The 17,724-nt window shown below is 41.8% G+C and overlaps 1 pseudogene; it reads right to left on the bottom strand.

Annotated features, from left to right (window-relative positions):
* Positions 1-14,907: 14,907 nt before the first annotated feature.
* Positions 14,908-15,839, bottom strand: LOC147460275 (chaperone protein ClpC1, chloroplastic-like; annotated as a pseudogene).
* Positions 15,840-17,724: the final 1,885 nt, after the last annotated feature.

Below are 17,724 nucleotides of genomic sequence, written 5' to 3'. Positions count from 1 at the left end.
GTCTCGAGCTATCTTGTGCTTGCTCCTATGGGGTAAAATTCTCTTTGATCTGGTTAAAGAATAAGTTTGGATTTTTTCTAAAAACACTTAGGTTGATAATCTCCTTAAAACTCTTTTAACTAAGGCTAGGCAACGGAAAATTTTATAAAATAAATCTGGAACTAACTTGATACATAGTAGCTTTGTGAAATTTCACTCTCCGAGGGGTCTCGGAGTTAGATTGGCTAAAAGCCAAGGACTCTTATTCTGTTTTCAAAATACATGTAGAGAACTGTTTGTTTTCTCATTGCGACATGGATAACAACTGGGATGCCCAACATCACCTGCATACAGTCACGTGCTAACGAATTGTTTTCTTGTGGCTATGGGTACAGGTGAGGGCTACCTTCTTTGATAAAAACATTTGGTTCTATATGGTAGATAACTTGTGGTGGATCTCTTACCTTGAAGCAACATCACCCCAAACTTTGGGATTACTGTTTCCCATGTTATACTTTGTTTTCTTCATTACCTTGTATAAAATTTATTTTCAACTGCAAATAAATTATTGTACAAATCCATTGTATTTTCCTAGAATTGTTGGTCTATGAACAGGTAGTGTTTATTTGCGTATATATGTATATATATATGTATGTATATATATATATGTGTGTGTATATATATATATATATATATATATATATAGAACTACTACACACACACACACACATTTATGCTACGCACGATTCTCATTAACTACCCTTGGTCTTTGGTTCTGGTGGTGGGATGTGGACATGCTTTCCTCTTGAGCCCCTAGATTGGATGCGATCATGCTTTACTCTCGTTTGGACACAGACGTGGACGTGCTGTATTCCTGCAAATAAATTATTGTACAAATCCATTGTATTTTCCTAGAATTGTTGGTCTATGAACAGGTAGTGTTCATTTGCGTATATATGTATATATATATGTATGTATATATATATATATATATATATATAGAACTACTACACACACACACACACACACATTTATGCTACGCACGATTCTCATTAACTACCCTTGGTCTTTGGTTCTGGTGGTGGGATGTGGACATGCTTTCCTCTTGAGCCCCTAGATTGGATGCGGTCATGCTTTACTCTCGGTTGGACACAGACGTGGACGTGCTGTATTCCTGAGGCTTATGTATTTCCAAAACTCATGCTCTCTTGTAGAGATGTGATGCATGTATGAAGGGTATGCAAAATTCTACCAGCATTCTACATAAGGTAAGGTATTATGCGTGTCAATAGTGTTTCTTGATAGAGTTTGTAGATAGTATTATGATGGTAATAGACAGGGTGGTGGTAGGATAATTGTGGAGGTGGAGGATATGTGAGCCATTAGAGCCTATAGATCATCACACAAGGAGGTCGAATGATCAGAGAGATAGGCAAGGAGTTGCATATCGAAGAGGTGGATGTTGTATCCTAGTAACAAGTGGTTTTCTAATAGAGATGACCTAGTACTAATTGGTAAGACCTAAGCACATCCCTGATGCCTATGCGAAGGTTGAGGGTGCGGGGTGCAACACTTGGTGATTAGGATGATGAATGACACGTCCACATTGCCCTTGGAGTACTCTCTCTCTCTCTCTCTCTCTCTCTCTCACACACACACACACACACACACACACACACCACCTTATGGTTGTAGTACTCTCTCTCTCTCTCTCTCTCTCTCTCTCTCTCTCTCTCTCTCTCTCTCTCTCACACACACACACACACACACACACACACCACCTTATGGTTGTAGTACTCTCTCTCTCTCTCTCTCTCTCTCTCTCTCTCTCTCTCTCTCTCTCTCTCTCTCTCTCTCTCTCTCTCTCTCTCTCCCCTTTCTCTCTTTAGTGCAACGGTTTTTGACCTAATACATAGCAATTCACTCTTTTGATTATGACTTCTTCATTCGAACTTTGATTTGGGTGATCTATAACCTGAATCAAAAAGCAAGATGCCCTCTACGCATTGATGTAAACACAAAAAAATTTAGAGTTACGAAATGCTTTTTTGTAGCAACATTTTTAAAATGAATAGGTTTGGGGACGTTGTCTCTCATCTCTTACTGTACATACAATGTCTTCTGGCACTCGCAAAGGGTTCTTCTTCTTCAATAAGGTCCCCAACCATTGTAGAAAATGATCCAAAATCTCCTAATTGTGGAGATAGAAACATAACCATTCAACCCATGACATGGAAAACCATGATCATGGCATACTTGGTATTGTTGCAGGAAATCGTAAACAAACAAGGTGAAGACTTATGGGCACTTGCAATGAAGAATGGCATGCTAAGGTTTAATGTGGTTGCGAATCAAAAATCTCAAGAGAACACTTGAGATACAAACAACACTTTGGATGCAACTTGAAGAGGAAATCAAGGAATGTATACTCTTTTTTGTGGGCTTGGATGCTTTGAAGGAAGGAGCATATGAGCAAAGTAGAGCATGACTATGTATTGAAAGAGGAGAAATTGGACACCATGAGCCGGGATGTTTGCGACACAAAAAATGTATCCACAGAAAGTATTGGGCTGATGTATCTGGTAAGAATGTGGTTCTAATTGCTCCCTAATGCAAGTTATGGCTCAAGCAAAGAATGTTGAGAATGCAGATGTACAGGAGTTGAAGGAATGGAAGCGACGTTCTGAGAACATTGTTATTCATGGAATTCCCAAAGAGAAGTTAGAGACACCTCCTTCTCTTGCCATTGTTATCAAAACCCACTTTGGCATGTAAGGAGTTACATTTTACGAAGCACATAGAGTGGGTAAGCAAGGAGCTCCTTGCTCGAAAGAACGACCAATTGTATGGACCATGCCCGATGAGACCAAACGAAAGATTATCCTTGATAATAGTTGGATTTATTTTAGGGATATAAAGTGTTTTGCATGTGAAGATCACACTACAAGCAACAAAATATGATCACAAGGAAAATGAGGAGAGGAATTAGAAAAACAAGAAGATCTCTCATGAAGAAAATGTATCCAAGGAGGAGGAAAGTCCCTCTAGCAATTATGAATATGCGAGCAATGAGGCCGAGTTGCAATTGAAAGTATGCTTTTGGAATTGCAATGAATACCCATGGAATGCAAAGGTTGGTATAGATGAAGTAACAAGCAAAGCCAATGTTGTACTTCTTGTTGAAAGTTGGGAGCATGACACACAAGTTGTACTTCTTGTTGAAAGTTGGGAGCATGATACACATAGGATTGACACGTTGGTGGATTACAATGTACATTCCTTGATGTGGTGAAAGAATCTCAAGCAATGAAGAGGGAAAGGAGGAGTAGAATGAAATTATGACACCAAAATGAGCACCCAGTTTTGTAGCCAATTGCTATATGCCTCATCTCATGATTCCCCCTTTTATGCTTGTATGGATAGAGATCATCCATTTTTTCATTTAGAGGAGGGCATTGGTTATTTAAAGGCAAAGGTGAAGTTATTGTCTTTGGGGATGTGAATGTTCGCAAAAACATTGCAACATGAAACTCAAAAATTTGATATGCCATAAATTTCATAGGAAGTTGACTTGTATGATCGTAAAGAGCCGGATCACTATGGAAAGTTACTTATACACATGTACAATAGCAGGAGTGTACTCATTGCCAATGGTGTATCTTTATGGAGTGGAACTGATGGATTTCTATGTAGAAAACACAATGGGAATAGTGTGATTGACTATATGCTATTCTCCAAAGCCATCATCTATCACATAAAGAGTTTTACGCTCGACCAATGGGCCCCAGAATCAGACCATTGAACCTTATGTATTGACTTTGCATGTGCAGAATCAACTTAACATGATCATCTAAGCCAAATGGAAGAGAAGTTATCATTTTGTATGGATTTAAAACGCCACCAATGTATATCGAAATGTTGAACGAAAGTTATGGATGACAAAACTTCAATATGATGCACCATTGGAAACTAAATGGGAAGCCTTCAAGAAAGTTAATTTTTCTTACGCCAAAGAATGCTTTGCTAAAAAACATGTTCATAGTATCAACAAAGATAGATCACACAAAAGGTGGTTTGATAAAGAATGTCAAGATGTTCGAAAGTCCTTGATAAAGCTTGATGTAACTATGGACAACTTAGACAACTATCAAAGTCATTTGCATACATACAAGACATCGATTCAAAAGAAGACAAGAAGCTGGGAAGTAAAGCATCAATTTTTTCAAGTCCAAGAAAAGGCACGCGCATGTGGAAGATTTTGGAGAAACTTGAGGGGCAACCGGGTTGAGAGTTTTGGTAACTTGAGTCTTGTGGATATGTACACACATTGTAGGCAACTATATGAGCAACCAAATGCTGAAAACATGCTATTTTATGGTTCACTCCCATGTATTCCCTTTTTTTACTATTGAGGATGTGTGCAGTGGGCTCAAAAAGTTGGCCACTCGCAAAGCGAGAGATCTTCAAGGTATCAAGACGGAAATGATTAACTGGATGGGAGATTTTACACATGAGTGTATGTGTGATATGTTCAACCTTGCACCGCAACATGGTATGTCTTGTGATTGCACTACTAACAAGGTCAGGACTTTTCATAAAGGAGGGGATGTAAAGAATGTAAAAGAACTCCCACACTATAATAATTGGGTCTCTTATAGAAAAGTTATTTGGCTACATAATGGAGATAAAATTGAGTGATTGGGATGAAGAAAATGACAAGCGGGGTTTCGTAGATGCCATAGCACCATTGATCATCTTGTGACTCTTTGTGTTCTCATGGAGGAAAGTCGGTTGAAAGGCAAGCGATTGTATTTTTGCTTTGTGTGTAACATTTGATGGCTTAGTAACTTGTGTGTAGAAGAAAATAACATGAACATAGTGAGAATTTCATTAGAATAGATTCCTAATGAGCATAGCAAGAGTGCTTGGATGGAGAGCAACAAAAAGCATAACACCTAGTTAGATAGGCTTGAACAATACTTCAAAAGAGAGAGAAATTAAGCTATTGACAAAAGTTGAGGACCCGATTTGCATGGAGCTGGTCCCCCCTCCAAAAGACTTTGTATTATAGGTTTCCCCCATCAAGGGAGACATTTTACAATACAATACTTTGTGTTCCTTCAACAACTTGATGGTGCAATGAAGATGGAAGCTTCAAGCACCATGCAAACACTTATAAAACGCAACATCAATTCCCTCATGGCCTCAGACCCAAGACCTCACACACCTTCGAAGATGATGAGAGCTAGCGGGGTATGCGAGTAGATTGAGAGGAAGAAGGAGTAGTCTTACAAGAAAGAAGTATATCTCCTTACATAATCACTCATAATAGCTTAGCATAGCTTAGCAATTAGCATAGTAGAGGAGATGAGCATGCATTGAAGCTTGGCTCTTGGTTGGATTTGTATCACAAAGCCAAGAGTTGTTGGTGTGGGCCTCCCTTCTCACAAGCTTGGAGTAGATGATGAGCTTTCCATTAAAGCTTGAGAAGGAGAGAGAGAGTCTTCTTGCTTCACACATGAGATTGTTTGGGTGTGTGTGTGATAATGTCTTGCAAAAATCAGCCCTCTCTCTCTCTCTCTCTCTCTCTCTCTCTCTCTCTCTCTCTCTCTCTCTCTCTCTCTCTCTCTCTCGGTCGAGCCCGCTTGCAATTTACTCATGCTGGCACCCCATTGGACCCTGCAAAGCTAAGCCAATCATAATTGAGAAGCATGAGTGATAGCCTTGTGACATGTGTCCCCCTTTCCCCTTTGTGAGAGCTTTAGGTAATTAAATAATGCAATTAAACTCTCATTGGACCCCTTTGTCTTCTGGCCAATAGGAAGCAGGCAAGCCATTGGGCTCCTGAATGCTCATTGGACCCCTTGGGAGACTGTCCAATAGTCTTCTAGAGAGCTTAATTCCTTTGTTTCTTTTATCAAACGTTTTAAAATGAATTAAACTAAATGTACTCTAGCCTAATTCTCATTGGTCCACCTCTATGGCCATCCAATAGGATTTGAGTGCACCTTGGGAACAATTGGGCTAGGGAGCCGACATGTGTCCCCTATTCCCGTTGTGTAAAGGTCTTGCAACAGAGAGAGTGTGTGTGTTTCTCTCTCATCCCCTACTAAAAGGGCTCGCCCCCTTCTATGTAGGGATCTAGGAAGACTTTGTGTACACTTACAAAGCATCCAATTTCCCTAAGGTTTGACCATTGGACTTACCCTTTGAAATTTGGAACCTTAGCATTTTGAAAGTCTTAATGGGTTGAACCTTAGGTCTTTGAAGCTCATTGCTTGCACATTGATCTTTTGTAGATGACCCCCTCCTTGGATACCTATTTCTCCTCCTTTGGATCCCTACTGTGGCCGATCTGCCAGCTTAACCAATATTCTAGCCTTTTCTCCCCTGGTTATTCCCCATATTAAATGATCAGTTTAACATGATAAAATCATTTAGGAGAATTAGATATTAGATATTATGACATGAGTGTTACCATGCACCGAGCGATTTTTTCCAAGCAAGGACAAATCGAGCAAGTGTTTGGACACGATATAGTAAATTTTATCGTCAATAGATTATTTATCATTTGTTATATATTCATGCACCACAACAAAAAGGGTTATCGATGAATAGACTACCTCCTAAATTCCAAAACATCAAAGTTTACTTTTAAGAAAATAGACACAATATTTGAAAATATTATCTTCTCTCTTAGGCTCGCTTGGGCTTCACATGTTTGAGCATAAAGTAAGATTGATAGAATAATAAGAGCTCTAGCCCTATACTTAATGTTCAAGTCATCGTAAGTTTCTTTTTGTAAGGTCATTTGTAGTGCTCCTATGTCTAGTACTTTGGTTCTTGATTGTCATTTTTTATACTTGAGAGCATGTGCATCCTTCCTCATCTTTGACGCATCAATTTGATAGCAATTTATTGCACCTCATTAGTTCATTTATACACCAATCATCTTTTCCATGTCGTCTTGTCCTATCTATACTCTACAAGGCTGTGATCTTCATACAAAGACACCCTTCTTACACGACACATCACTGACAAACACCATAACTAATTATGAAAGGCTTCTTTTGTTACAATAAAATCATGTTTTTCCTCAATTGACCAATATAGGAATTTTTTAATCAATTTACAAAAACAACAACAAAAATTTATAGAGTTATATGCCTAGAATTTTTTAGAAAGGCATCGTCCTAGGTGTTTGGGAAAAATGTGTCTCAGGTTAATATCATGTCCTTTTCGATTTCAAAAATGCCCGTTGACTCTCCCTCTCCCTCTTATTTTTATAAAATGCCAGGCACCCCACACGGTGCATGAAATAATTCTCTCTCTCTCTCTCTCTCTCTCTCTCTCTCTCTCTCTCTCTCTCTCGATAAAGAAAAAACTAATCCGTTACTCTAATTCAAGACAAACATCACAAAATAAGACGTCTCATGTCTTGCTGGGTATTCAATATTAACAAACCAGATACAAATCTTTGCTTACACAGAAGGCAAAAAGTAGTTTAGCCTTGATAAAAGGTGGTCCCCCAAACAAGAAATTACCCATAGCACACACACACACACACACACACACACACACACACACACACACACACACACACACACACACACTATGTTACAACTTCCTTTTGAATCACCGACCACGGTCAATGTTGAGGCGGCTTTGATAGAATCATGAGACATGATGATTACATGCATTACTTATTTGTCAAACCATTTTTTTTTTGCCAACAGTCACTTTAGAAGTCAGCAACAGCTTGTGAATTACAAAGGGCCACATACTGAAACCTCACCATCAATCCTTTGCTCACACAAAGACACCTCACACAGTACCCGATGAGCACAATTATGACGAGGGCTAGCATACCTCACAAATATCGGATCAATGCAATTATGACAAGGGCTAGTATCACAATCAAAAGAACCATCAAGATGAGGGACATCACTCAACACCCACTGCTTGTCTTCTGCCCCAGTATGCCTAGCCTCCTCTGCATAGCGTTCAGTTGTGTATTTGTTCTGTCTGTGTTGTCATCTAAATTATCCAAAAGCTTTGTGTGCAAATCCAGCGTTTTATTTACAGCCAAGGCAATGTTTTTTGTGCTTGTCACTATCTCTTCATGATTCAAAAGGTCATCATCTTGCTCCCGCATGATCTATCAGACTGTCATTGAAGCCGAGCAATTCCATAGTTATCTAAGCTTGTTGTTCTATTGTTCTCTTTAGGTTCCACTCTCCCATCCTGACCCAATAGATTAATCTTGTTAGAAGCTTGGGAGGAATTTAGGCTCTTTGACATCTGATTCATCCTAGAATGAAGACTTAGAAATCTATCTTGTTGTTTGCTTAAGTCCTTTTCATTCAAAGATTTGGTGAGGGAAGGATTGCTCAAGAGGGACTGAAGGCTGTCAAGGTGGGCACCAAGCATGGTGATATTCCGTCTGCAATCAAGAAACAACAAGCAATCATATACGATCAGAGTGCCATTGAGCACATGGACAACTTTAAGGGATCCATTAGTAAGTGAGGCAATTTTGGATTCACAGACAACCACAACACAAAGTTTCAAAAGAACAAACATGCAATATCACTAAGAGATGACTGAGTGAGCATAGGAGGTCAAAGAGAGAGCAATGTATTACTAGCTTGTGGCAAAAACGAGGCAGGAATTGTTAGCAGCACGGGACCCACTGCCAACGGGGGCTTTGGAGTTGCGCTCTGGAATGCAGGCTGCTATATCCTCTGCAAGCCAGACTGCATCTTCAAACTCTTGGATCCATGAATCTTTCTGTGCCATCATATATGACCCTACAATGACATGCAAAGGAAAAGCGGTCCCAAGTTCATGCGGGAACGAAGGGCGGGGGCACCTTCAAAACGCGTTCACAGTCCCTCACATCACGCCAATGTCAAGCAGAAAAAACAATATGCACGCTCTCGCTCTCTCTCTCTCTCTCTCTCTCTCTCTCTCTATCTCTCTCTCCTTCCTCTGCAGCCCGCCACCTCTAGCTGTTAGAAAATAAGACGTAGCTAAATAGATTTTTGAGTAGATTACTTAATGGAGAGAGATAGATTTCACACACAAGAGATTATAGAGTAGAGAGAGAGAGAGAGAGAGAGAGAGAGAGAGAGAGAGTACACACGATATACGTGGTTCACCCAATGTGGGCTACGTCCACGGGAAAGCAACCACTCAATGGCTTTAGCACTTCAAAAGAAGATGTAGTTTACAAAGGGATTAAACCCTTGATAGAGCTCCCGCCTTGCTTCACTCTCACCACCTCACACTCACCTTGTTGCATCAACTTCACACTATGAAATGTGTGTAGAAATGGCCTCCTTTTATAGGCCAAAAGGGCTGCCCTCTCTTATGAGAGGCAGCCATGTGTAGCCGCCCTTGTGTGCGAATAAGTCCGAATCGGACCCTCCAATCAGCCCATGTGTGGCCGCCCTTGAGAAGACAAGTCCGCTTTTGAATTTGGCCACTGGCCACTGACTTCCGCCAACCGACCACCGGCCAACCGACCGGTTGTTTTCCGACCACTTTCCGACCGCCGTCCGGCCATAATATTCCGGCGTAAAAAAAAAAGTCCGTGAAAAAATATTCCTCTAAAGTTGCCCCTGATTCTTGTCCGTGAAAATTTTGGTTTCCGGTGAGTGATTTTCCTTCACGCACGATGGCTTCTCCTCATAATGGGGGCCTTACAAATGTGCGCTTTTACCACAGAAATTTACAAGGGTAAATTAGGCTCCATACTTAACAATCTCCCACTTGGAGACCGATCTCCAAACAAAACCTGTGACTGCTTTCCATTCTGGCTTCTTATCCTTGAATGCCGATTGAAGATGAGCAAAAGCTCAACTTGTCCTTGTTGACCACCTTTGTAAACATGTCTGCAGGATTTTCACTTGTGTGCACCTTTCCTAGCTTTAGCTGTCCCTCTTTCAAAACAGTGCGTATGAAGTGATATCTCACCTCAATGTGCTTTGTCCTTGAATGAAAGCCTGAGTTCTTTGCAAGATGGATAGCGCTTTGGCTATCACTGTACAAGACACAATTGTCTTGTTTGAATCCAAGCTCTTCTAAGAATCTGTGAAGCCACAGAATTTCTTTGCTTGCCTCCGTCATTGCTACATACTCTACTTCTGTGGTAGAAAGTGAAACCACTTTCTGCAGCTTTGAAGCCCAGCTTACTGCTGTGCCTCCAATCGTGAACACATAGCCAGTAGTGCTCCTTCGAGTATCTTTGTCACCTGCCATATCTGCATCAGCATACCCTTCTAGAAAAATATCAGTTCCTCCAAAATAGAAAGCATTTGTTGTTCTCCCTTTTAGATACCTAAGTATCCACTTCACAGCTTGCCAATGCTCTTTACCTGGGTTGTCCATGAACCTACTCACAACTCCCACTACATGTGCAATGTCTGGCCTTGTCCAGACCATAGCATACATTAGAGAACCTACCGCTGCAGCATATGGAACTTTAGACATATAGGCTATCTCCTCTTGTGTCTTTGGACACATATCCTTCGTTAGTTTAAAATGACCAGCCAAAGGTGTAGAAACTGGTTTTGCATTTTTCATTGCAAACCTTTCTAGTAGCTTCTTGATGTAATCTGCTTGAGATAGCTTTATTGTTTTCTTCGTCCTGTCCCTTGATATTTTCATACCAAGTATCCTCTTTGCAGCACCTAAATCTTTCATTGAAAAAGATTTGGACAGCTCCTCTTTTAGGTCTTTGATGTCCTGCATGTTAGCACTTGCAATCAACATGTCATCAACATACAACATTAGGATGATGAATTTCCCATCTCCCAAATTCTTCGTGTAGACGCAGTGATCCGAGTTGCATCTTGTGAATCCATGATCCAACATCCATCAATCAAACTTCAAGTACCATTGTCTTGATGCTTGCTTTAAACCATACAAGCTCTTCTTTAATCTGCAAACCATTTTCTCCTTACCTTTTACTTCATACCCCTTTGGTTGAAGCATGTAGATTTCCTCCTCTAAGTCACCGTGAGGAAATGCCGTATATTACATCCATTTGCTCGAGATTTAGATCATGAGCAGCCACAAGGCTTAAGACAAGCCTAATTGAGTTCATTTTTACAACAGGAGAAAATATTTCATTGAAGTCAATACCTTTCTTTTGAGAAAAACCTTTTACCACAAGCCTAGACTGGTACCTTTTCTTCCCACCTTCTTCTTCCTTCAGCTTGTACACCCATTTGTTTTGAAGTGCCCGCTTACCTTTAGGCAACTCAACGACCTCCCATGTTTGGTTGCGATGTAGTGAGTCCATCTCCACTTGCATGCTCTTCGTCCATTCTTCTTTGAATTCATGTTGCATAGCTTCTTCGTATGATTCCGGCTCTCCAGAATCTGAGATCAAGAGATGGTTGAAGGAAGGAACAAACCTTTCTGGAGGTCTACTTGCTCTTGTAGATCTTCGGGGAATAGGTTGAGGCTCCTCATTTGGTTGACGTTGTTGCACATTGTCACCGTTTGCAGTCCTTGAGTCTTCACCGTCCTCAAGCTCCATGTACTCATCACCTGTTTCTTTTGTTTGTTTTCTTTCCAAGTAATCTTTGTACATATTTTGTTCGTTAAAAATTACATCTCTACTCCTTAAGATTTTACCATCTTCAGGATTCCATAGGCGATACCCAAAGTCACCTTCTCCATAGCCAATGAAGAAACACTTTTTGGACTTTGCATCTAGCTTTGATCTTAGGTTTCTATCTATGTGCATGAAAACCTCACATCCAAACACTTTGAGAAATGCATAATTCACCGATTTACCTGTCCATGCCTCTTCTGGAACTCCCCCATCCAATGCCGTTGAGGGTGACCGATTGATTAAGTACACAGACGTACTTACAGCTTCCGCCCAAAGCTCAAGCGGTAGGCCTGCATGTAGCCGCATGCTTCATGCTCGTTCCATGATTGTCCTGTTCATCCTTTCCGAAATCCCATTTTGTTGAGGTGTCCTTGGGGTTGTCCTTTGCCTCCGAATGCCATTGCTAGCACAAAAGCTTTCAAAAGCTTGGCTGCAATATTCGCCTCCATTGTCGGATCTGAGGGATTTAACCTTGGTACCTGTTTCATTTTCCACAAAGGCTTTCCACCTTTGAAATATGGAAAATACATCAGATTTATTCTTCATGACATAAACCCATGTTTTTCTACTCGCATCGTCTATGAATGTTACATAGTACAATGAGCCACCAAGTGATGGTGTACTTGCAGGACCCCAAACATCAGAATGAACCAACTCAAGTTTTTTATTTTTTCTTTCATTTCCTGATTTTTGAAATTTTACCCTCTTTTGTTTACCATAAACACAATCTTGACAGAACTCTAAGTCCACTTCTTTCAAACCTGGTAGAAGCTTCTTTGTTTGAAGGATTTGCATTCCTTTGGCACTCATATGCCCAAGTCGGTAGTGCCACACCGCACTGTCAACTTCTGTAGTTGCTGCACAAGCTGAAGGTTGCGTGCTAACAGTACACTAGTAAAGTGTACCGACTTTTTCTCCCTTGGCAACCACCAAAGATCCCTTTGAGATCTTCCACCGTTTGTTTCCGAATGCAATGTTGTGACCTTCATCGTCCGATTGTCCTGTAGAGATCAAATTTTTGCGAAGAGAAGGAACATGCCTAACATCTTTAAGCTTCCATTCATTTCCGTTAGCAGTTTTGACAGAAACTGTACCTTTGTCGACAATCTCACAAGCTTCATCATCTCCCAAGTATACATACCCAAAACTACCTTTGGTGTAGTCTTGGAAATGTTGCTTGTGTGGTGTCGCATGGAATGAAGCCCCGGAATCTACTATCCAGGAATTAGACACATTGTCCAATGAGAGAATTAGAGCATCTTGCTCTACTTTACCTGCCACATTGGCCTCCGATGTTGGCTTGTTGTCTTGAGACTCAGTCTCCTTCTTCTTCTTGGACCAGCAATCCTTCTTGACGTGGCCCTTCTTGCCGCAGTTCCAACATTCAAGAACTGACTTTGTACGTGACTTGCTCCACCTTGAGCGATCACGACCCTTTTGGTTTTTGAACCTCTCCTTAGGCCTTCCTCTTGTTTCCACTGATAGTGCAGCACTTGATGATTCTCCTGTGCTTCTCCTTCGCATTTCCTTGCTTAGGAGAACACCCACAACATCATCAAACTTAAGAGTATTTGTGCCAGAGATAGAATTACTTACAGCCATCACAAGGCTGTCCCAACTATCCGGTAGAGATGATAGTATAAGGAGAGCTCGCACTTCGTCATCGAAATTGATTTTCAATGATCGAAGTTGACTTATGTTTGTGTTAAAGTCATTTAGGTGTTCTGCAACTGAACCATTCTCTGCCATCTTTAGATTGAACAAGCGCTTCATAAGAAATACCTTATTGGATGCCGATGGTTTCTCGTAGAAGTTGTCAAGTGTCTTCATCAAGTCCTCCGTGGTCTTCATCTCTGAAACATTGAAGGCCACCATTGACGCCAAGCTTAACCGGATTGTTCCCAGTGCCTTTACATCAAGGACAATCCATGCTTCATCTGCCATTGTTGTGGGCTTCTTCGCAAGAACGCCTAGTGGCAAATAGAGGTCCTTCTGGTAGACATAGTCTTCAATCTGCATCTTCCAATGTTGGTAGTTTTTGCCGTTGAACTTCTCAATCTTGAGCTTCCCTTCCTCCGCCATAACTCCCACTCAATTCAAGGAATCCTTTCCTTGAGATAATTTAGCTACGAGCAAACCTTGCTCTGATACCAGTTGTTAGGAAATAAGACGTAGCTAAATAGATAATTGAGTAGATTACTTAATGGAGAGAGACAGATTTATATACACGAGATTATAGAGTAGAGAGAGAGAGAGAGAGTACACACGATATACGTGGTTCACCCAATGTGGGCTACGTCCACGGGAAAGCAACCACTCAATGGCTTTAGTACTTCAAAACAAGAAGTAGTTTACAAAGGGATTATACCCTTAATGGAGCTCCCGCCTTGCTTCACTCTCACCACCTCACACTCACCTTGTTGCATCAACTTCACACTATGAAATGTGTGTAGAAATGGCTTCCTTTTATAGGCCAAAAGGGCTGCCCTCTCTTATGAGAGGCAGCCATGTGTAGCCGCCCTTGTGTGCGAATAAGTCCAAATCGGACCCTCCAATCAGCCCATGTGTGGCCGCCCTTGAGAAGACAAGTCCGCTTTTGAATTCGGCCACCGGCCACTGGCCATTGACTTCTGACCACCGGCCATCGGCCATTGACTACCGGCCACCGCCCAACCGACCGGTTGTTTTCTGACCACTTTCCGGCCGCCGTCCGGCCATAATATTCCGGCGTTAAAAAAAAAGTCTCAGCGGCCTCCGCCCCCGAGGCCTCTAAAGTTGCCCCTGATTCTTGTCCGTGAAAATTTTGGTTTTCGGTCAGTAATTTTCCTTCACGCACGATGGCTTCTCCTCATAATGGGGGCCTTACAAATGTGCGCTTTTACCACAGAAATTTACAAGGGTAAATCAGGCTCCATACTTAACACTAGCGGCCTCCTTCAGGCGTCCCTTTTCACCTTTCCATGCGAGGCTCGGCCCTCTAAGTTCTGCAGACCCGCCTCGTCTAGGCAACCTCTGTAGGCAGCCCCTGCTCGGCCAACTCTGGCTCCACGACTCGGTCCTGCTCAGGATAATTAAACGAAGAGAGAGAGAGAGTTTTACAGCAGAGAGGGTCAGAGAGAATATGGGGGTTTGGTCTCTCAGTTTTAAAAAAAAAACTCTCTGAAAGAGCGCGCGCCGGCGCGCGCTCTTTCAGAGAGTTTTTTTTTAAAAACTGAGAGAGAGAGAGAGAGAGAGAGAGAGAGAGAGAGAGAGAGAGAGAGAGAGAGAGAGAGAGAGAGAGAGAGAGAGTCATTGTGCGAGAGTTAGCAACTGAGAGCGAGGCGTTTCTGCTGTGTGAGGGGGTTATCATTGTTGTTGTGTACTGAGGGGGTGTAGAAATGGAGCAAGGTCTACCTCGGACAGTGATCGAATGTCCAGGCTGAAAATCCTCTTTCCAGCTATAGCCTGGGAGATATCTCCACCGCAAGCGATCATATGTGCAATGCCCTCCACAATGGCAGTCTTTCCCACGCTAGCCTCGCCCACAAGGCATGGATTGTTCTTAGTCCGTCGGCCGAGAATTTGGATTGCGCGCTCGATTTGAGATTGTCTACCAATGACAGGGTCGATCATACCTTGTCTTGCGAGCTTTGTGAGGTCAGTAGCAAAAGCACGCAAATAAGACATGAAAATTGCGTCTTTTATTGCTACATCGATGCTGGCGGGAGTGATGGTGATACCCTCAGGCGGGAATATAGCGATGCCTTTCTTCCGCCTAAAATATCCATTGCGAGTGTTTGCAGTGGTACCGCGATCGAGCATGTCAAGTGCTTCAATATCTTCGTATAGGGCCATCATTTGGATCACTTCACTTCTGACACGAATATAATCAACTCCAAGTGTGTCTAACACAGAGACGGCAACGCTACATTCCCTTTCTCTAAGTAGTCCCAGCAGCAAGTGCTTGGGGCCAACAAACCGATAACCCAAACACCTTGCTTCAAAGCAAGAAAGCTTCTCCACGACGTGCTGTGCTTCCAGACTTAGCTTGATCTAAGGAAATAACTCTTCGTCTATTAATGGACCTGCATCCGGCAGGATCGTCGACCGGCGCTTGTGTTGTGCTAGTGTAGTTAATGCAGTCCTTGGTGATGGCGCGCAGGGCTTGCAAGTGAACGGAATTGGAGGTGAGAGCGATGGCGGGGATAGAGGAGGCATCATGCAAGAGAGCGATCAAGAGATGGTGGGAGCCCATGCACCTACTTCATTGTGTGCTCGTCCACCACTAGCTGCTTACACAACGTCATTAGTAAGCCTTAAAATTCTCTATTGGTCCCCATTCTCATCCGCTTTGTACCAAATCTGCACTACCCAATTTACTGCAAAATGTGGGATCTAAGAATGCCCCAAATCAATCCGCGGACTGATTGAAGGGGTTTTTTCTTAAATGATTATAATATAAGGCCCCCACCACACACACTAAGATGGAAATTTTTGATTCAAAGCTGTGACGTCCATGGCTCCGTCGGTGGCTCGACCCCTTGCCCATTCCGGAGGGTCATTGGACACAACCAAACTCAAGGGTGTAAGCGTGCTTGAGCCGAAGAATTGGGGCCTCCATGCCTACTAGCTGAATCCAAATGTCGCAAATCCTCTACCGTCAAATGCCCTACGCAAATATTGTGGATGTCCTTCAGGTCCTCAAATTCCTTGCAGATGCCATCCCTCAAATCTTCATTTGGAAAGATTCAATGGAGTTTATAAAAAATTGATTAGCTACAAAGTAGTGCTTGAATATATGGAGATGGAAAATTATTTTGTCGACCAGACGGTACCATTTCTCAAAATTTTGGTTTACCTGGATGGAGCTTTAAGTTTTGATTGTTGTGTGTGTGTGTGTGTGTGTAAGAGAGAGAGAGAGAGAGAGAGAGAGAGAGAGAGAGAGAGAGAGAGAGAGAGAGAAGAAGAAGAAGAAGAAGAAGAGAGTTCTAACATCAGAGTGAGTCTACTTTTGATAGATAGATTTTATTATCGTCCTCGGAGGTCAAATATGACCTATGGGACCAAAGTTACATGTGATGTAGTATGTGTTTGAGTGATGAGTGACTCTCGATGCTCCAAAATTGTGGTGATGAGAGTCGCAATGGAGAGCCCACACTGTGGCTAGGAGAGGAAAGTGTGTAGGTCTAAGTCATTGCTGCAAATGTGAGAGAATAAAGTTCGGATGTGACCAAAAGCTGAGCACTCTGGTACTCAGACTCTCGAACTTGCAATGAGCATAATTTGTGCACAATTGATTTGACTCTTCTCCATTGCCCCAACACCCTATCTCGCATCGAAGGGAATGTGTGTGTGTGTGTGTGTGTGTGTGTGTGTGTGTGAGAGAGAGAGAGAGAGAGAGAGAGAGAGAGAGAGAGAGATTCCTTTCTCGTTCTCAAAGGTCAAATACAGCCTTTAGGACCAAAATTTTAAAAATTATCATGTGAGTGTAGTGCATATTATTTGTGACTCTCAATGCTTGTGAAAGAGAGAGGGAGAGGGAGGGGGAGAGAGAGATATACATGGAATGTGTACACCTATAAGAAAATTTGGTTTTTCTTGCATACATGCAGATGCCTCTAGATGTAGAGAAATATTAATAAGAAAATTTTATATTGTTTACTAACTTTATGAAATTTCACATGAAATTAAGTATTGTCATAATGTATCAAGAGTTGACAATGATATGTATGCTCTCCTCTTTGATTGGCTTATTTTTCTCGATTTTTGGTTCACTCGACAAATCTTGCTCGGTCTTTGGAATTCCTCTTATGACATTACCTCTCTCTTGAAATCATAGTCGTCCTCGACTATGGGGTAGAGAAGATAAAGCCTATTCATTAGTCCTTTTCTAGCGCGTAGAGGATCCCTATCTTACCATACGACATTGTTCCATAATGGATGACTAATCCATTTGGCGCTTGAGAGCGTAAGCTGCCGCAAGCATGTCTCCGCATTAGTCCTATCAATCTTTCATAGTAGAGTGACAAGCTCTACTTAATGTTTGGGAGACATCGTCTCTGCAAATCTGATCCTAAGCATGCATACTACTTAACATTTGTGCACAATAAAGAAAAAGAGAGTCTTATAGGATAAAAAAT

This window comes from Adiantum capillus-veneris, chromosome 4, assembly GCF_014529385.1.
Source record: "Adiantum capillus-veneris isolate H3 chromosome 4, ASM1452938v2, whole genome shotgun sequence".
Lineage (NCBI taxonomy): Eukaryota > Viridiplantae > Streptophyta > Polypodiopsida > Polypodiales > Pteridaceae > Adiantum > Adiantum capillus-veneris.
The sequence above is the reverse complement of the archived record's forward strand: the minus strand, read 5'-3'. Positions and strand labels throughout refer to the sequence as shown.